The following is a 22,228-nucleotide window of genomic DNA, read 5'->3' as shown; positions in this document are numbered from 1 at the left end:
GTTCATTAGGGTTTTTTATGCTGATTTACATGGGACTAAGTTGTGGGGGAGAGTTTACAACCACTTTAACCACTTAACAACCAGCTCATAGCCGAATGACGGCTACAGGGCGGTTGCTTAACTCTGGGAGGACGCACTATAACGTCCTCCCAGAATTCCGCTCTCGTGCGCCCCCTGGGGCATGCACTCGAGAGCATCCGTGACCGCCGGGTCCACTGGACCAGCGCATCACGGATCACGGTAAACGGCCGCTCATCGCGGCTGTTTACCACATGATCGCTCCGCAAATGATCATTTGTAAACAAACCGGCGTCATGTTATGGTGCCAGTTCCTCCCTCCCCTCACTGTACCAATTGGTACAGTGAGAGGGGAGAGATCGGTGTCAGCAGCGATGTGGGCTGGATCTGCAGTGCCCACAGCGCTGCTCACCAACAATTAACCCTGCAATTCCCTGCCAATACTCTGTAATACCCAGCAATGCCCTGCCAATACTCTGCAATTCCCTGCCAATACTCTGCAATGCCCTGCCAATACTCTGCAATACCCAGCAATGCCCTGCCAATACTCTGCAATGCCCTGCCAATACTCTGCAATACCCAGCAATGCCCTGCCAATGCTCTGCAATACCCAGCAATAATCTGCAATAGCCTGCAATACCCTGACAATACTCTTCCATAAATTGCCATACCCAGCAATACCCAGCCATACTCGTTGAAACCCAGCCATACTTGGTGATACCCAGCCATACTCGGTGATACCCTGCAATACCCAGCCATACTCTGCAATACCCAGCCATACTCTGTGATACCCTGCAATAGCCAGCCATAGTCGGTGATACCCTGCAATACCCAGCCATACCCGGTGATACTCTGCAATACCCAGCCATACTCGGCCATGCTCGGCCATGCTCAGCCATGATTGGCTGTACTCAGCCTCTGTATGTGGCCAGGCTGTGGATGTCTAACACACGTGTTATCGCCATACTCAGGAGGAGTAGGAGAATCTATTTTGGGGAGTCATTTTTGGTATGTACATGCTATATGCTAGAAATATTGTATAAATTGACAACTTTGTGTTAAAAAAAAAAGAATTTTAACCACTTCCCGCCCGCCGCCCATCATATGACATCCTTGACTTTGTGCAAGGATATCTGAATGATGCCTGTAGCTACAAGTATTGAACCCATGAAATGAGAGCAAATCTGTGCAAAATGAGGGGAAATCCCCTCTTGGGCAGTTGTCATTGGAACATACTGTATGTCTCCAGTGGAAGAATCCTTCTTATTTCCTGTTCTTACCACTGTAAAGGTTAGGCTGTCCCATCACATTCCAGCCATAATGATCACTAAAACAAACAGAGCAGGTGAATCTCACCGGCCTAAATGCAAACAGCAATAAACCTTATATATACAGTTTTAAGGACAACTCTAGACAAAACTAATTCTGTAACAATAACTCTAGACATAACAATTCTGTAAAAAAAAAAAAAAAAAAAAATAACTTTTTTTACTTTCTGCTATAGTATATATCCCCAAAAAATATATAAAAAAAACATATTTTTCATCAATTTAGGCCAATATATATTCTTCTACATATTTTTGTTAAAAAAATATAGGCGTATATAGTGGTTTTTTTTTGCGCAAAAGTTATTAAATCTACAAACTATGGGATTTAGGGACCATTTTTTTTATTGTTTTTACTAGTAATGATGGCAATCTGCGATTTTTTGCGGGACTGCGACATTGAGGTAGACAAATCTGAACCCAAATGACACTTTTTGGGGACCAGTGACATTATAACATTGAAAAGTTGGAAATTACTGCGCTAAACCAATAGTGAAAAAAACAGCTAACACTCAAACAAAGTCCAAACAGAATATAAAAAAACAGTGTAGCGCTAAAACATGAAAATGATAGTATACTGAAACAATAACAAAATATGCAATCTGTGCAACAATATTCGCTGGGATGAATAAGTGAAAAAACACAACTGAAGAACAACTGGATAGGGGTGGATACTCTTACCAGATGTGGTGGACCCAATTACCAACGGTAGTGGGTCAGTCGAGCTTGTGTTGGCCGAATGACTCACAGTGTGGATCAGACAGGAAAAGGGGATCACCCCAGCAGGATACACCCAGACTTCAGTGATGGCAATCCTGGTATGGTACCTGGATCATTGTGGTTCACCAGTAATAACACCGACTCTCCACTCAAAGTGCTGATCTCCGCAGTGTTGGGATGTATAAAGGAGGCTCAACCCACCGGTGCAAAAATGTAACAGAAGGGAGAAGGCTCCATATGGTGCAGGTCAAACTAATTAGGTTTATTAAAAATGGCGGTACATCAAAATGCAATGAGTACATAAAAAGTGATCACGGGTAATTAAAAAGTAGAAAAAGCAATATGAGAAGCCTGCGTAGTGAATCAGATGCGTTTCATCTAAAACAGACTTCAACTGGGGAATGGCATTGCTCCCCCATATTGCTTACTTATATAAAATAACAGATAAATCATATGACAAATTCGGAAGAATGACTCCGCCCCTGGTACATTAACGGGAATTAAAAAAAGAATATCCGAAACTATTCCACCTCACATGGTACCTCATAGTGGCACCAGATAGGTGGGAGAGCACGAATGGCAATACACTCATGGCGTTCACCCGGAAGTAGAGGTCAGGGGAGAGCTTCTCCCTTCTATTTCATTTTTGCACTGGTGGGTTGAGCCTCCTTTAAACATTCCAATACGTTCTTCAGTTGTGTTTTTTCACTTATTCATTCCAGCGAATATTGTTGCACAGATTGCATATTTGTTATGGTTTCAGTATACTATCATTTTCATGTTAGCGCTACACTGTATATTTATATGCATTATTACATTGATCAGTGCTATAAAGATGCACTCATCAATGTAAAAATGACACTGACAGGGAAGGGGTTAACACTAGGGGGGATCAAGGGGTTAGGTGTGTTCCCTATGTGTGTTCTAACTGTAGGGAGGATGGGCTCACTGGGATATGACAGAGATCACCGCTCCCCATCACTGGGTACAGAAGATCTCTGACATGTCATTCGGCAGAATGGGGAATCGCCTTGTTTGCATAGGCAGTTCCCTGTTCTGCCTCTGTACACAACTGTTGCAGGTTGCCAGCAGACATTGAGAGAGATTCTCCTTGCACGGACCAACGTTCAGGTACGTTGATTCATACAGGAGAGCCAACCTGCCGCAGTAAATGTATGTGAGCTGGTTGGCAAGTGGGAAAGATCAGCTGAGTCCATGTAAACATCAAAACTACTTGATATTGGCCTCAGAGATTTCCTAGCGTGGTGATGTTATAAAATTGTGTTTTCCTTTAATTGATTGCCCTAGGGAAAATAAAAAAGGAATAGCTTCATTATGCCATACCAGAATTTGCACCGCCTTTTCACTGGACGTACGCTTTACCTTTGAGTATGAAGGACATCTCTAGTCCAGATATATAATCCTCCTAGCATATCTTGAATTTGTTCCTGAGTCTTTTGCCAGCTGACAGTGCCCAGAACACCATCAACAGGATCTATTCAAGTGACATCCATAGAAAATGTCCAAGTCACTTTAGATGTCTTCTTCAACTTCACAGAATATTAGCCCTGGTCCTTGTAATTATTTTGTGTCACCCGTCTTGTACCTGTAATATAGTTCTGGTAAAACTGAAAAAAGTGAACCCTTCATTGCCTTATAGATCATGACATCTGTGATGGCTTTGGTTTTTTGCTGGAGGGTACTGAATGATAGATGTTCCAACATTTTTGAATTATGTGTAAATAATCAATTAATACAATATTGCAATAACTAATAGACGTATAGTTTTTAATATTTAGCAAACTTGGTAAGAAAAACAGAACCTGTATTATCTAATTCTTTGAATAAGAAAAGAATGAACTACAGTTGACGTCAATTGTGGTCTCTTGAAGGTCAACATTCATTTGATCCATAATATCTGAAGTAAGGATGAATTTATATTATCTAATCTGCATAACATGTCCATAAATTATTTTTGACCTTTCAAGATAATTATGAAGAAATTGTTTGGCTTTTACTTTTTACCCTGTTTACTAAGTGCATGTAGCCATTGAAAGGCTGTTTACTTTTACACTATTGTAATATAACAAAGCTTAAAATTATATTTGAGCAAACTGACCCACCAAATTTGAATTAGTTAGGATTTCGTTTAAGCAGTCAAATATCTGTGAACCTTACATAAATATGAGCTAACAGGCCAGGACTAGTTCACTGACTTTTTTTGCCTCCTATTTTTTTAAACATTGTTGTAGTGGGGATCTTATTTATCGCATAAACTGATAGTGAATTATATAAGACAGTGAAGGGCAGAGTTTATAACAGTGTACTGCAGAGTATATAGGTCCCCCCCCCCCAAAATCCATACAGACCCTTATCCAAACAAGTAGCCTGGGAAGCCAAGAAAGGGGGAGGGTGAGGACCCCCACTCATGAACCATACCAGGCCACATGCCCTTAACATGGGGAGGATGCTTTAGGGTCCCCCCAAAGCACCTTGTCCCCATGTTGATGGGGACAAGAGCCTCTTCCCAACAAACACTGGTTGTCAGGATCTGCAGGCAGGTGGTTTATCAGAATATGGAAGCTCCCTTTAACAAGGGGGTCCCCAGAACCCACCCCAATGTGAATTGGTATAGCTGCTAACTGCTAAAACCAACAGCCAGTACTCCATACTCCTACTACTCTGCGGCCTTTGATACTGTTGACCACTCGCGCCTTCTCAATAAACGACATACCCTGGGCCTCCAAGATTCTGCTCTATCCTGGTTCTCTGCCTATTTATTACAGCGCTCCTTCAGTGTTACCTACAACTCTGTCTCCTCCTCTCCATTGAACATTTCTGTGGGGGTCCCCCAAGGCTCTGTTCTTCTCCTCCTCCCTTGATTACTTGATCACCACCCACAGCTTCCAATACCATTTATACGCGGATGACACCCAAATCTATCTGTCTACTCCTCACCTCACTCCTTCAGTCTCCTCTCGCATTACTAACTTACTAACTGACATAACAGCATGGATGTCGCACCTCTTCCTTAAAATAAATCTCTCTTAAACGGAGTTATTAATATTCCCCCCTCCTGTGCCTCCCTCCATGACTTCAAAATGACCATCAAAATCAACAATACAACCAGCAGTTCCTCCCCTCACGCCAGGGTACTAGGTGTAATCCTTGTCATTGGACTTGTCATTTCAGCCTCAAGTCCAATCATTGTCAAAAGTTTGTAGAATTCACCTCCGTAACATCTCTAAAATTCACCCCTTTTTAACAAATGAAATCACCAACCTCCTCATTCAATCCTTTGTTATCTCTCACCTTAACTATCCCCAGTTCAGTATATCATGAATACTGCTGTCAGACTTATCCACCTTACCAACTGCTCAGTGTCTGCCATCCCTCTCCTCCAATCCCACTGGCTCCCAATCACCCATCAATTGCTGAATCACCCACTTTTGGTGTTGGGGGTTAGTGTCAGAATTGTCAGTTTCAGTACCTAACCGTGTTATCCAAAGCAGCTGTTAATGATCATGGCACACCACCAATTTGTAGCTGCATAGATAATTTCAGTAGCTAACCACAAACCACCAACAAAAAGAGATTTGAAGCTGCTACAAATCCCTGCTACAGAGCTGCTAGTGTGATGTGGCAAGTTACCGTAGTTGCAACTTTTATAATGAAGACCCAGATACCAATAAACATTCCAGAAGTTCTGATCCTTCCTCACTTTATCCCAAACTAAAAGCCTGAATACAGACATTGTTTTTGAAGAGTTATGATTTTTCTAAGGCTTTTATGTGCTCCAGTTTAGGGAGATTCTCAGTCATTTTCTATATGCCGATAAGGAAAAGGAGGGAGAGGGGGCTGGTCATCACTGGAACAGGAAGACAAAGGCAGCAATACAAATTTTGTCAGAACGTTAAATTCCTCCCCATGTTACTAAAATTGATTTTTATTTTTGTCTCTATCCGCATTGGAGATATATATCACATCAGTTTCTGTCCCGAATGTCCACAACAGGGACACAGATAGCAAATAAAAAAAATAAAAAAACCTAATAAAGGATCTAACCCCACCTCCCTTTTTTCTAAAAGTAAAATGCTTTGGATAAAGTTTAGCTTTGGGGACAAATAGCTAAGAACAGGAGACAGAAGAGATGGACCAGTTTTTAACATTGCCTACAAAAGCACCATGAGTTTTGAGGGACCAGATACACCCAAAAGGGCAGTCTGAGGTACATGCAGACACTTAAAGTGTTACTAAACTCAGTAATATTTAAATAGCTCACCCCCCCCCCCCCCCACACCTTTGCAGTGCCAACAGCTTCTAAATCTTTTTACATTAAAATACTGCCACTATATACCTTTTTGGCTGATCTGTACACCATGGTCACGTAATAAACTGCAAGGTTTGTCCAAGTGCTAAGTGTTCAGGTAGGAGGAGATTTTCACTACAGCCTGTGTCCTCATGCTGTTATGGGAGGCAGATCGTCCATCAATCAAGATGTGACACCCCACCCACTGTGTTATTTTTTAGTTACTGTGCATGGAGGAGGAGGGAGGAACTGGGCTGTCATTTAGGATCTGTATACACGCCCACATGTGTGATGTTAGTAACATGTGACCTGAATAGCTCAGCTCAACAAGGAAATATTCTCTCCTGCAATAGAGAACAAACTGAGCATGTGCAAGTTTACTACTCTGACTGTATATTATCTGGCTTTGCCAAGAGTGACCCTGCAGGAGGGGGAGGTTCTGTGCATATAGGATCAAAGAGCCTTTTTACACAATGCAGATGATTAACCCCTTAAGTTCCACAGTGAGTATAACAAGCATGCTATTCTGCATATACAGACTGATTTTTTTTTTTAGTAACACTTTAAGAGTACCTGATTTTTATTATTCTCGCTGCTTGCGCATTGTATTGTATGCTACACATTGGTATTTTGTTGATATTTCTTTCTTGATATCAGGGTACTAAAATCTAATATGTTTATGTTGTTATTTTATATTCTCCAAAGTAGAGGCAGTAACTGAAATATTATTTAACTGAGATCTCTATTTCTTTCTGCTAACAATTGCTAGCTTCCAAATTATCCATTGTACTTTTGCATTTGGTCTTTACATCAGTTCTATCTATTTCACACATATACACAAAATGCTTTTTGCACTCTGGGTTACAATCAAAGAGAACAAGGTTATTTTTCAGCTAAGGCTTTGGGGTTGAAATAATTTGATAATGATGAAGCAGGGAGAGCCAATGACTCATAGGTCATCTGTGGGAGGTAGGTGAAACATAGGCTGGCCTAAAGCAGAGGCCTTTAATGAGACTTGCCCTGCAAGTTTTCAAGTTGGTTCTAATCACTCATTCCCCTTTCAATGGAGTGCAAATAAGGACATGCATAAAGAATGCCGATAGGATATGGTAATGCAGACTACAGATATAATTTTCATGATAAATAAATATATAATGTATGAATGGTGAGAATAAATGTGCAAGAAGCTGTAAAATGTACTGTGATCTCAAGTTTTTACTGATGTCATCAATTTATTTTTGGCTCCTGGAGACGTCAGATGGTGGCAAAAATAAAAGAGCACATTTCACAGTTTGTGTAACAGAACAGTTATAGCAAAGCCAGGCCTTAAATAGATCTAAAATATAAAAAGAAAATAGGGGGAAGAAATCAAGTTGCTTCCTACACCATGGACCAGTCAGAAATCAGCAATCACTATGATTTCCTTGGATCAATATTTTTTATTACTTTAAGCAAGGGATACAGGTGTTGCTTGTATAGCCTAGGTTGTTGCAATGCTAGGCTATGTTCTGCCTATATATACATCCTATACATGAAACCCCAACCCAAACCCCAAAAAAGTTGGGAGACTGGGACGCTGTGTAAAATCTACATAAAAACTGAATGCAATGATTTGTAAATCTGATCAAGGGAAAGCCTTGCATATTTCATCAGAACAATGCTAAACTGCATACTGCATCTATGACAACAGTGTGGCTTCATAGTTGAAGAGTCCAGGTGCTTAACTGGCCTGCCTGCACTCAAAACTTTTCACCAGTTGTAATTATTTGGTGCATCTTGAAACAAATAGGACAAAAAGGCGGGCATGCGTGACATTTGAAGATGGCAAACGTGTAATCCCATGGCTCTGATCTTCATCCGCTTTCCAGAACTCCTGCTTTGCTTTCACAGCAGCTACAGGCACAAGAGTCAGCTGCCTTGCCTCTGAATACCCTTGGACACTCCCTGGGGAAGATTGGGCCCCAGAAATACCCCTCTCCTCCTCCAGCAGAGCCATGGCCTTCTTCCATGCTGGATCGGTTCCTGTATAAGCCTGCATTCCCGGCCTAAAGTATGCAGGACGAGCCGCTTGAGCCTACACATCCTCTCGCGGCCACAGGAGGCTTGTGTGTTGTGGTCTTCCCCCCAACAGTAACGGAGCCCACCTCAGCTGTCACAGTGGAGGTTCTTTATTTGAAACTGAAAGCTCTGCTGCAGAACCTGATCCACAATATCACAAGGGAAATGGGGAAAATCGCACAAGAGCTGAGGGGTGAAATTGCTCATTTGGGTGAACTCACCGATACTCTGGAAAATAAATTTGTTGAACTAGTACAGTATGTAAATGTACTAAAAGAGGATAATGCTGCCCTTAAACACACTGTCTTCCAACTCCAGTCACAACAAGAAAACCTGGAAAACAGGGAACATTGCCAAAACCTGCAAATTCGGGGGTACCAGAAACTATAAGTGATTGGGATCTCCATCCTTATCTTTTGGGTCTCTTCAATACATTGGCACCCCACATTCCTGACCTAAATTGGCGAATGGATATAGCCCATAGATCTCTGGTCCCTAAAGTTCCTGCCTGAACTAACCCCTGTTCTATTACTGTGAAAGCAAGGAAGCTCTCCCCATAGCTACTCGCAAACTCGCCAAACCTTTCTGGATTATAAGAGAGACAAGGTTCAGATACATAGGGAACTATCACCTATAACTTTGGCTAAATGTTGGAACCTTCGTCTGATTACCATGCATCTCCAAAATCTATAGATGGGGGGGTTTCCCTTCAGCCTTTCAGCATCTAAGAATGGCGTGCAATATTTTATGTGGGATCTTCAGGAAAGGAAGGCCTTCCTACACAACCTGGTCATGCCACCTCTTCCCAAGTAAGATCTACTGCCTCCTCCTTCCATGCCACATCCATCCTCTACTCCAGGCAAGATCTCGACCCTTGCAACGTAAAAAGTCACAAAAGACCTCTTCCAGCCCTCAACGTGCTTCTTCTTCTAGATACCCTACTTGACTGTGTCATGGTTATGCAGTGATCTTCCTGTGTTTGCTTACCTTCCCTCATGTCTTCAGACTAAGAGGTCAGCCACTTACACCTGGTGGTTTTTATAACCTCTCCTCTAAGCATGGCTCCACCCCAGGCCCTATAACCTGTGCACTGCAGGCCATCAGTGCTGATCAACCATTGTGTATTCCTTTGTGTGTTAGCTTCCTGTTTCCTGCCGTGTGCTCTGCTTCTGTTTTCCGTTACCGACTTTGGCGTGTCTTGACTATCCCTGTTTGCCTGTGATCCTGACCTTTTGGCGTGTACCCGACTATTCTTGTCTGCTTGTGGCCGCCCGACCTTGGCTTTGTCCCTCACCATCCCTATCTTCCTGTTGCCTACTTTGGGTGTGAGCCAAGTCCATCCTCACCACTAGAGGCGCTGGTGAACACCTGCTGGCTCTTAGACTCCGCGCCCCAGGGAATCTTATGATCTAAACCCAGTGGGATCTGTCCCCCGTCTGCAGCAGTCAGCCGTAGGGTCCACAACCTTGCGGAGCACTCCTGATCCCTATGGTGTGCACCTGTCACCTCGCCTCAAGGTGACCTGACAGACTGCTCCAGTTGATATCAGCATTACAGTCTTACCCGGGCAGTCTTGGTGCCACTCAAATGTTTTTCGTTCCCTATAAGGGATACATTCCCACACCCATGGGATGATACCTTTTTTTCCTGTTATTTTATTACCTAGATTCTGTTTTGGTTATTGAAATGTTTGTTTTCCACATCCGGAGGGTAATTTATATTGGGTGTTAAAAGTCTCCATGTCCCTCTTTATAGGTTAAGGCCCAGGTCTTGGTTTTCTGAGCTTCTTTTGCACCTCAGGTTCTCAAATGTTTTTTTTTTTTCTTCTTTTTTTTTACGGTTCTCTTTTTGACCTGGTGTTGTCTTCTGGTTATGCTTCATTTGTTGATCTCTTAGAACACTTGGTTTCTTGTAAGTTTATTACTCCTTGTTTCTTGCACACCCCCCCGTATCGGTTCACAGCAGAACACGTGAACAGGCAAAAAATTTGTGCGAACACACGAACACCGTTATAGTCTATGGGACACGAACGTGAAAAATCAAAAGTGCTCATTTTAAAGGCTTATGTGCAAGTCATTGCCAAAAAAAGTGTTTGGGGACCTGGGTCCTGTCCCAGGGGACATGTATCAATGGAAAAAAAAAGTTTTAAAAACTGTATTTTTTCGGGAGCAGTGATTTTAATAATGCTTAAAGTGAAACAATAAAAATTAAATAATCCTTTAAATATCGTGCTTGGGAGGGGGATGTCCTTAGTATGTCTGTAAAATAGCACCTCTTTCCCATGTTCATAACAGTGCCACTGCAAAATTACTTTTCTAAGGAAAAAAAATCATTTAAAACTGCTTGCTGCTGTAATGTATTGTTGGATCCCAGCAATATAGATAAAAATATCAAAAAGAAAAATGGTGTGGATGTCCCCCCCTCCCCCCCCCCGAATCCATACCAGGCCCTTCAGGTCTCTTGTTGGGTGCAGGAAATATTATATCAAGAATTGTAATTATAGGATGAGGAGGATGACTTGTTATCCACTCCACCAACTCTTCTGCATGTTGTGGCTCAATAACGGCCAGCAGCAGCAAAAAAGGTCAAGCGTGCCCCACGGCTACCTGCAGAGGATGCACCATGTCCAAGACCACCACAAGTGGTCACTGTATCACTGTAGATACAGAGGCTGCTTGCCTTCTTTTAGTGGCCTGTGAGCATCTGCCTCTCCTTGGTGGCCTTCTGGACATGATGTATTTTTTGTTTTGCAACACCACACTACACTGTATTAGATACTATGTGCACCGCCTGAAGTGTATTAGAAAGTGTACATTTGTATTGTATACTGTGTACACCACCAGAAGTGTAGTAGAAACTGTACACACTATATTAGAACTGTGCACACTGCCTGCACTGTATTAGCAACTGTACACCATGGAATGCACTGTAAATATAGGCTACACTGAATGCAGAATATATATATATATATACATATATATATACACAAAAGACAGTGTAGCGCCGGTACTCCTGATGAGTAAGCGCTACGTATGTAAATTTAGTTTTTGCCCAAAACTGTAGTTGAGTTTTGGGGTTAATTGAGTGAAATTATGCTTTGGCATTAGTTTGGCTGGGCTGTATCAAAGTTCTGCCTGGTCATAGGTGGGGTTTGCACCTGTGGGAGGCATCAGAACGCAGTCTGGTTGGACGCATTGGGTACCAATCTCTCTCTCTGAGTCAATCAGTGGGTGCGTTTGTCTCGCTGTGTATTCCGGGAGAGGGTACTTAAGGTGCTGAAGTCACGTGGTTCTGGGGTCAGCACATCTACGCGGACAAAGTTGTCATTTGCAGGCCAGATAAAGACAGTGCGGTGGATGAACATGGAAGAGACTTCGTTTTGCCAGATCACTGATTTTACCAGTGAACCGCTCTTTGAACGGAGTCTTTGAATGCAAGAAGAGTTTCTCTCCCGCTTTTTTGCACTTTTCTTGAAAGTATAAGGATTGTGGGTATTTAGACAGGTTAGTTGCCAGAGAGCTGCGTGTCAATATTACCGCATGGGTCACAGTATTTACTTTCAGGGAAGGACTCACAGTTACAGCGGCTCTGACCACTAGGTGGCACGGTTCGGTGCAAAAAGCAGTGGTTCTTTTGTTTTAGAAAAAAAAACTTAGTTGTTTTATAAAGAAAAGTTTTAGATTTAGAAGAGAGAGTTCTATTGAGTCTGGGATAGAATTCTGCCTTCTAACAAACAGTGTAATATATATTTGTATTGCTGTTGTGTTTTCTTTTCAGGATGCACCGAGATCATCTGTCAAGCTGCCGGAGAATGGGTGGTGTAGATAGATAGGATTGGGTGGTATGTGTACAGTCTATTAATGTGAACTGTTTATGTGACAAATCTTAAAAATGTTTATTATTTCCCTTTCTTTCCTATCCCAACACCCCAAAAAGCTCAGGTACTTAAACATTTTTTTGTAGTGTTAGGAGTTTTTTAGCGAGACGATGAGGACAAATCGTCTAAATGACCTGGGGGAGTGTGTAGCGCCGGTACTCCTGATGAGTACGCGCTATGTATGTAAATTTTGTTTTTGCCCAAAACTGTAGTTGAGCTTTGGGGTTAATTGTGTGAAATTATGCTTTGACATCAGTTTGGCTGGGCTGCATCAAGGTTCTGCCTGGTCATAGGTGGGGTTTGCACCTGTGAGAGGCATCAGAACGCAGTCTGGTTGGACGCATTGAGTACCAATCTCTCTCTCGGAGCCAATTAATGGGTGCGTTTGTCTCGCTGTGTATTCTGGGAGAAGGTACTTAAGGTGCTGTAGTCATGTGGTTCTGGGATCCGGTCCAGAAGTTGTTGCTGACTCCATGGTCCTGATCCTCCTGACCAGCCCCCAGAGGCCCTCATGGCCTGGGGTGTGGATCCATCCATTTCCGAGCCTCGGAACTGGCTAGTCCGGGGCACAGTAACTGGAAGGAGGATTCTGAGGTGTTCTGTTGCCATCTTGGGTTTTTGAGAGGCCCAGCAACTCTACATGCAACCAGGGGAGGACTCTTCATACCTCCCAGCATACTATCAGTCACTTGCAAGGGAGATCATGCAGTAGGAGCATCAACAACTGGTCACCAGGGAAAAAATGGAGACCACAGAGGGTGCAGCTTACCTTGCACCCTCTCCTGCCCATGACTGCACTGAACCCTGGGTACCTGTTCTGTATCTCCCTTGTCCCTGTCCATCACTCAGTGGGATCTGCATAGGAGATATGACCTGTGGTGGGAGCTACTGGGAGATAAGCTATCACTTCGAAATGCAGAAGCTGAACTTCAGTGTTACCAAGTTATAGTGGTGAGCAGGGAGCAGAAGACCTGAGCCAGAGGTGGTGGAACTGAGGCCCCCCTAGTTCCCGCTGAAAAAAAAGCCCTATATATACAGTGGGGATCGAAAGTTTAGGCACCGCAGGTAAAAATGTGTATTAATGTGCATAACAAAGCCAAGGAAAGATGGACAAATCTCCAAATGGCATCAAATTACAGATTAGACATTCTTATAATATGTCAAAAAAAGTTAGATTTTATTTCCATCATTTACACTTTAAAAATTACAGAAAACAAAAAAATGACGTCTGCAAAAGTTTGGGCCTCCTGCAGAATTTATAGCATGCACTGCCCCCTTTGGAAAGCTGAGACCTGCCAGTGTCATGGATTCTTCTCAATCATCGTCTGGGAAGACCGGGTGATGTCAATCTCAAAGGTTTTAAATGGGCAGACTCATCTGACCTTGCCCCAACAATCAGCACCATGGGTTCTTCTAAGCATTTGTCTAGAAAACTGAAACTGAAAATAGTTGACGCTCACAAAGCTGGAGAAGGCTATAAGAAGATAGCAAAGCGTTTTCAGATGTCAATATCCTCTGTTCGGAATGTAATTAAGAAATGGCAGTCATCAGGAACAGTGGAAGTTAAAGCAAGATCTGGAAGACCAAGAAAAATATCAGACAGAACAGCTCGCAGGATTGTGAGAAAAGCAATTCAAAACCCACGTTTGACTGCACGATCCCTCCAGAAAGATCTGGCAGACACTGGAGTTGGGGTACACTATTCCACTATAAAGAGATACTTGTACAAATATGGTCTTCATGGAAGAGTCATCAGAAGAAAACCTCTTCTATGTCCTCACCACAAAAATCAGCGTTTGAACTTTGCAAATGAACATATAGACAAGCCTGAGGCATTTTGGAAACAAGTTCTGTGGACCAATGAGGTTAAAATAGAACTTTTTGGCCGGAATGAGCAAAGGTACATTTGGAGAAGAAAGGGCACAGAATTTAATGAAAAGAACCTCTGTCCAACTGTTAAGCATGGGGGTGGATCAATCATGCTTTGGGGTTGTATTGCAGCCAGTGGCACAGGGAACATTTCAGGAGTAGAAGGAAAAATGAATTTAATAAAATTTCAGCAAATTTTGGATGGTAACTTGATGCCATCTGTGCAAAAATCTGAAGTTAAAGAGAGGATGGCTTCTACAAATGGATAATGATCCTAAACACTCCTCAAAATCCACGGGGGATTACATCAAGAGGCGTAAACTGTAGTTTTGCCATGGCCTTCACAATCTCCTGACCTCAACATTATTGAAAATCTATGGATAGACCTTAAAAGAGCAGTGCGTGACAGACAGCCCAGAAATCTCAAAGAACTGGAACACTTTTGTAAGGAAGAATGGGCAAAGATACCTCAAACAAGAATTGAAAGACTCTTGGCTGGCTACAAAAAGTGTTTACATGCTGTGATACTTGCCAAAGGGGGCAGTACAAGATATTAACTTTGCAGGGTGCCCAAACTTTTGCAGAAGCCATTTTTTTGGTTTTCTGTAATTTTGAAAGTGTAAATGATGGCAATAAAATCTAACTTTTTTGACATATAAGAATGTTTAATCTGTCATTTGATGCCATTTGGAGATTTTTCCATCTTTCCTTGGCTTTGTTATGCACATTAATACACATTTTTACCTGGGGTGCCCACATTTTCGATCCCCACTATATAGATATATATATATATATATATATATATATATATATATATATATTACACTGTTAATGCACTGACTGAATATAGAGTAAACACTAGACTTGTGCACAACATAAAATTTAGTTTTGTTTCGTTTTGTTGTCATTTGTAAAATACATAATTTCTTTCTGTTATATTCATTATGTTACGTTAATTTGTTTTTGGATAATTTCGTTATTTCTGTAGAGTGTCGATATTCGTTATACTGAACCTCGAATTATTCGTTATATCCACTATAATTTATTTCGTATTCGTTGAAATTCGCTATTTATGTATGTATATTGATTCGTGATAATGATTCATAGTTTGGAAAGTCGTTTGTTTATTGAATCTATTAACACACGCAATGACAATATCTCTTCTCCTTTGCTCAAATACAATACAACACCCTTCTCACTCAGTTCTCAGGAATGCACTTTGCCAGCAATCCAACCTCAAGCACAAAATGAATCAGCTGATTGGACGGTAAGATTAATTGCCTGCTAAAGCAATGGTTGATGTATCCCCTATCACTCTGGCGAAACTTTGGTATTCAAAACGCTACCCATAACAATCCCATTAAAGAAACATAAACTACACCAAAGAGCCTTTCTTAATTTTGTTTGGCATAATGCCTCCCACCATATAGCCAGCTCAATAATTCATGCTTTTGTGATCTAGAGGAGGCTTGGGAGCACCAGACATACTCAAATACTATTATGCCACACACCTGTAGGCTGTTATTTTGCCGCCCTCGCAGTATACTCCTAATAGATGGTCAGAGATCGAAATGAGAATTACAAGCCCAGTACAGCCATGCTCCATGATATGGTCACCCCCCCTTACAAGTCCATATCTCAATTACGACTTCCCTGCCTTGATCCTTTGCTGTTTGCTCTTTCTTTTTTTTTTTTTTTTTAAACATATTTTATTCAGAAAAGGCTTAAAAGTACAGACGAACAGAAATTTCCAACAACCGTTAGGATACATACACGGCCGAGTTACAGAGCAATAAGGCAGCGTACACACGGGCGGACTGTTCGCCCAACCTTGTCCGCTGAACAGTGTTTGGGCGGACAGTCCGCTCGTGTGTGGGCTTTCAGCGGACAGTTTCAGCGGACAGTTGGACGAACAAGGTTTTTCGGAAATTCCGAAAAACTGTCCGCTGAAACCTTGTTTCAGCGAACAGTCCGCCCGTGTGTAGGCTTGTTCGACAAACTAAGTTCCGCGCATACTCAGAAAGAATTTACAGGGCGGAAGCGCTCGGTCTTGTAAAACTAGTGTTCGTATTGAAGCTAGCATATTCGTCATGCTGCTAATTTTGTGGTTTTTTTAATATAGCCTGTTCTTTTCTTCTTCGTAATGCAAGAAAAGTGAAGTAGCTTTGCTGCTTATATTCACACAGAGTTATACTACATGTTTTTATTCATCCTCATCCTATGATTAATCTTCCAATTATATCAAAAATATATTCCCAATTTATATATTAAAAAAAAAAAAAAAAAAAAATATATATATATATATATATATATATATATATATATATATATATATATATATATATATATATATATATATATATATATATATTTATATTTATTTCAGAAAAAAAAATCTATTACTATATATTTTTGGAACTACTATTGTTTTTTTTTTTTTTTTTTTTTTCCTTTGGTTTTTTTTTGGGTGGGGGGTTTGAAACAAGATGGACTTTCATTTTTTTGGGCCAAGCAGGACTATGCAAGTAGAGATAGATAGATAGATAGATAGATAGATAGATAGATAGATAGATAGATAGATAGATAGATAGATAGATAGATAGATAGATAGATAGATAGATAGATAGATAGATAGATAGATACCCAAACCATCATTTTAGCCTACACATGATTGCATGTTCAAAATCAGCAGAGCTTCCCCTCATTTCAAATGTTAAGCCTCAAATTTACAGCGACTGCACTTCCAAGTGCACTTGCAGTGCTTTAAAAATTGCACTTGAAGTTAGCATATTTACATGAACATGTGTTTTGTAAATAACCCACAGAGTCTTTTGACATGTATCTGCCTACTCACAAATAAACTTTGTTTTTTTTAACCCAAAATTATACAAAAATATTGATAAAAAAAAAAAAAAAAAAGAAAACATACAATTTTTTTTTTAAATCAAAAATTTTTATTTTTCCTCATAACCAAAATAAATCAAAAGGGAGGCAACACTGGAGACAATTTTGACGTTTGTGAAGCCTTTTGTCCCCCAGGCACACATCAAGTGAGTGGACACCAAAATTCCGAACCTGCGTAGCATGTACATAGGGAGCACAACCAGGTCCTAGAATCCCAAAGACCAGTAACAGCAGCAGATGAGATCTATGTCCCCAGACTGTGGTACTACAACAGCCTGCGTCTTCTTTCAGAGCAGACTGAAGCCAGGCAGTCACTTGCGACTCTTCCGTCTAGCCTTCCCTCCACGCTTCGCTGGAGGCTGTGCCTCTGGTGGTGGAGTTGTGGTAGGAGGAGGAGGAGGAGGATGAGGAGCAGTAGGGTCTGTTTTGTAGAGCTTCGTGGTGGGTGTGAGCTCACCCTTCAGACCCAGTTGTATGGCATCAAAGAAGATTGCCTCACACATGTCTCTTTGGGGTTTGTCCATTTCTTGGAGCTTGCTAGCCAGATAAGTGGCATAGGCCTCCTGCGGATTGGGGGGTTTGGTCAAAATCTGGGTGGCTTGCCGTATCAGCACCAAGGACTCCTCCTCTGTACGGCCCATCCTCCTGGGCCTTTTGCTGGCTAGGCGGAGGGGAGGGACCTGGCTCTCAGTCCTACTCCTGCTGGGCCCAGCTAGCTCCTGCGTGTGGCTGGTCCCGGCCTCCTCCTCCATACCACTGGTCCCGGCCTCCTCCTGGGTGAGCTCATCCTGTGTAAAAAAACAAAGCAATCAATAACTAAAATATGTCTATATTTAGAAATCATCAATCACTAACAATTTTACAGTTCTCACTTGCAAATACATTTGTCTTGAAATACAAAAGGCTATCATTTTGACACCATCATTTTTCCATCAGTTCATTAAGATTTGAGCCACATTTGTGGAAACTACTGTATCCTTCTATCTAATTTAATTTGTGATGAAATCCTAGATTTGGAAGCAATTCAAACATTGAACTTGACATCATTAATATTTGAGCAATCCAAACGTTAGAAACTAAAATATACCTGGCTCCAGCTGGGCGCATCAACCTCGTCCAGCAAGGAAGGGTCTGGATCTTCCAGGGATGGCTCACCTGAGGCGGAGGGAAGGGTGGAGGGACGGGTAGATGGAAGAGTCGAAAGTGACTGCCTGGCTTCTGACGTGTCATCCAGAAAACGCAGCCTGTCATAATACCACAGCCTAGGTACATAGACCTGACCTGCTGCTGATCCTGATGTTTGGGACTCTAGGATCTTTCTTTGCTCCCGCCTATACGCGCTACGCAGGTTCTGAATTTTGGCGTTCACAAAGGCAGTGTCTGCCTGGGGGACTCGGGTTCTCACAAACGCCAAAACTGTCTCCAGTGTCTTTTTCCGGGCAGCACGGATTGGGTATTGGGGGTGTTTTGTATCCCAAAGATTGCTGTGGGACTCCACTAGATCTATAAAGGTGGAGAGGAAGGCCTCCTCTTTAAAGGGGTCTGCACTATACTTTTTCATTTTCTGAAAAGAAAAAAAAAAAAAAAAAAAAAGTCAGACCAAATGCACACTATATTGTGACAATGTAGGCGAGACACACACTACTACACACGCTACCCCCCCCCCCCCCACACACACACACACACACACACACACACACACACACACACACACACACACACATACACTACCCCTCCCACACACACACAAACACTCCCACACACACACAAACACTCCCACACACACACACTACTGCCCCCCCCCACACAAACACCCCCCCCACACACACACACAAACACAAACACACACACACACACACACACACACACACACACACACACACTAGCCCCACCCCCTATACACCCACCCCCACACTACCACACAAAACACCAAGCCCACTCAACCACCAACCCACATAGAAATCAATTAAACATCAATAAGAATAAAATTCAATATGGATATCCCTAACGCAGGCTTTAAATTAACCGAAAATAAAATGATAACTATCTTACCGTCGCGTGTAGCACTCGCTGCTCCCGTTCGGACAAGCGTACGGCCTCGTGGTACCGCTTTATACACGGCGCGTGCGCTCAGGCTCCGCCTGCGTCGCCCGCCCCTGACGTTCCTTGCGACCGTGTTTCCCCGCCCCTTTTACCCTCCTTCCGCTGTGGGTGTATGAGAGTGGAAAATGGCGGATGCAAGCTCAATTAGCAGCGTGAGCAGCGCGGAGGAAAGCCGTGGGCCCCAAGCAAGGAGGAGATATAAGGCCACCAATATGGCGTTCGAAGAGATGGTGGAGATGGTAGCTATCCTTCAAAGGGAGGATTATGATGGGGAACATGGCCCTTACCCAAAACCAAATGTAAGGAAAAGCGCCATCTTGGACGAGGTGGTCACAGCCTTGGAGTCAAAATTCGGGGTACGGAGAGGAAAGGACCAGCTGCGGAAAAGATGGTCGGACATCAAGTCCAGGGAGCCGGACCAATATGACCGCATCAAAAAGGTCCTGAAAAAAAGTGAGTAAACTCCGCGTTTCTCGTGACTGTCTGACATAATCGTTTGATTTGATCGTAATCGTTCGTGTAGATAGTGTATGTAAATCTTGCGGATTTGATCGTAGGCGTTCGTGTAGATAGTGTATGTAAATCTGGCGGATTTGATCGTAGGCGTTCGTGTAGATAGTGTATGTAAATCTGGCGGATTTGATCGTAGGCGTTCGTGTAGATAGTGTATGTAAAACTTGCGGATTTGAGCGTAATCGTTCGTGTAGATAGTTTATGAAAATATGGCGCATATGGTTGTTCGTATATGTGGGCGTAAATAGCATGAATTTGTGTATGGTGTAAATTTATCTGGTGTTGGATTAGATTTTATTTTATTTTATTTATTTTTTTTTTTTTTCATGATAAACTGAATTGTCACGCTCAGTTTATAGGATATAAATTTTTAATAAAGTTTCATAAATTTATTCAGTGCAATGTAGACTCAATTAAAAAAATTAGATGGATAGATAGATAAAATGCTGGTTCAACATCTGGACTAGGAAACATTTATAAGTGTAGTTTGGGCCTTCATAGAACATTTTTGACATAATCACACACAGGTACTCCAGGCGTTGATTCGAGTGTGTCCGTCTGTGAAACTTGGACAAAAGATATACAGTATCACAGTTTGGTTAAAGGCTAGGTTCACATTGCTGCAATGTACGAGATCAAATGTGATTTGCACCGCACTGCAGTGCAAACCACATGTGATCTCTGTGTGATGCGATTTCAGCCATGCATGTAGTATGGCTGAATTTACATCGCATCCGGACCAAACTTGTACATGGCCCTTTTTTTAGTCCACAGCCAAATCGGATCACATGGGTGTTCACACCATGTGGTCCGATTCCTGTCCGAGTTTAAAGATTGCACTGTGAAATGATAACTAATTTGGAGGTGTCAATAGAACTTTACACTGATACTCCCAGCAGGTCACATAGGGCAGTGCGAACTCCGCATGCGATGCGTGAAACCACAGTAGATTTGCAGCGTTCGCACATCGCAGCAGTCTGAACACAGCCTAACTAAAAAAAAGTCATTTTAAGGATGTATTAAACTAGGATCTTGTAATAACCAGCTAATAATTGTACACCACTTCAAACCAATGTTTCATCTTCAAATTTCTGAACTCAAATATCACTATGCTTAAAAGTATTTATTTATTTTTTTCATTCTCATAGGAAAACAAAGACTCAGACAAGAGGCGGAGCAGCCCAGGACCCCCCGACCTCGCCAGCCTGATTGGGCAATTAGCCCCAGCCCCAGCCCCAACCCCAGCCCTGCGTCGGTATTGGAGCTGCCCAGTCCTGTATCTGCGAGGGAGCTACGGAGCTCGGTATCCTCCGCTGGACCAAGCTCCGTAGCTCCACTGGATGAGCCCAGCCCAGGGCTAGATGTGGAGGAGGAAGAGCAGGTGGCGTTACACACCCCACAAAGTGAAAGTGAGTGTCTGACAACCCAGCTTAAGGTAAACAATTAATGGCTGTATATTTTGACCAATTTTTTATCTACACATGTTTTTAGGTGATGATCTGGTGGTGGTAGGAAAAGCTGCGGAGCCCTTTTCAGCGGAAAGTGCCCAGAGGCTGATAGGGCAGATCATGGTCTGGAATGCCAGGATCGACTTAATGGAGACCAACATCCAGGCCATGCAACAAGAAATCCTGGCCACGCAAAACAACGAATCCTGGGCATTCAACAGCAGCTGGTCCCTATGAGGCAGAAAATGAAGGACATGATCGATGTTTTAGGGAGAATATAAGCCCCTTTTCCCCTAAACCACAATCGATCACGTCCTTCATTTCCTTGCCCAAAAGTTTTTAAGGTTTTTACAAGCTTTTTAGAGGCCAAATTTTGAAGATGCACACGGTGTGTCAACATGTGCTATGTGCCATCAGAGGATCGCAATGGACGCATTTGGTGTTTGCAAACCCTTCCTCCTTCTAGTATGAGAGAGGAAGGGATTGCACACACCAAACACGTCCATTGATCACTCATGATGGTACATAGCACATGTTGACATTACCAATTTTTGGTGTGCATCTTCAAAATTTGGCTTTACCCCTTTTATGTAAATAGTTAAAAATCTGATTTTATTATTTTAAATTTTTGTGATAATTGTATTTTTGATATATTTATATGTTTCTATGTTTACCAAAAAAAAAAAAAAATAATAATAATAATTTTTAAAAACAAAAAAATATATATAAAAAAAAAAAATTGAAAAACCAATTTCCCAAAAAAAAAAAAAATTAAAAAAAAAAACACAAAAAAAAAAGATCGAAATAGGAGGCACTGGTTTGAATGTGCACTATTAAAAAAAAAAATAAAAAATAAAAAAATGTGTGTGTCTACTTCTTTCAATACTCAATACCAGTTTGTAAAGTCATTTTGTGTTTTCTGTCACAAAGGGCCTTATTTCCTATTGTCAAAAACCACTTTGCTATACAAATGCACTAGGACAGGAATATGCAATTAGTGGAAATCCAGCTGTTGCAGAACTACAAGTCCCATGAAGCATAGCAAGACTGACAGCCACAAGCATGAGACCCAGAGGCATGATTG

Source organism: Lithobates pipiens, unplaced genomic scaffold, assembly GCF_037356315.1.
Source record: "Lithobates pipiens isolate NorthernLeopardFrog02 unplaced genomic scaffold, aLitPip1_a1.2 Scaffold_10, whole genome shotgun sequence".
NCBI lineage: Eukaryota > Metazoa > Chordata > Amphibia > Anura > Ranidae > Lithobates > Lithobates pipiens.
The sequence above is the reverse complement of the archived record's forward strand: the minus strand, read 5'-3'. Positions refer to the sequence as shown.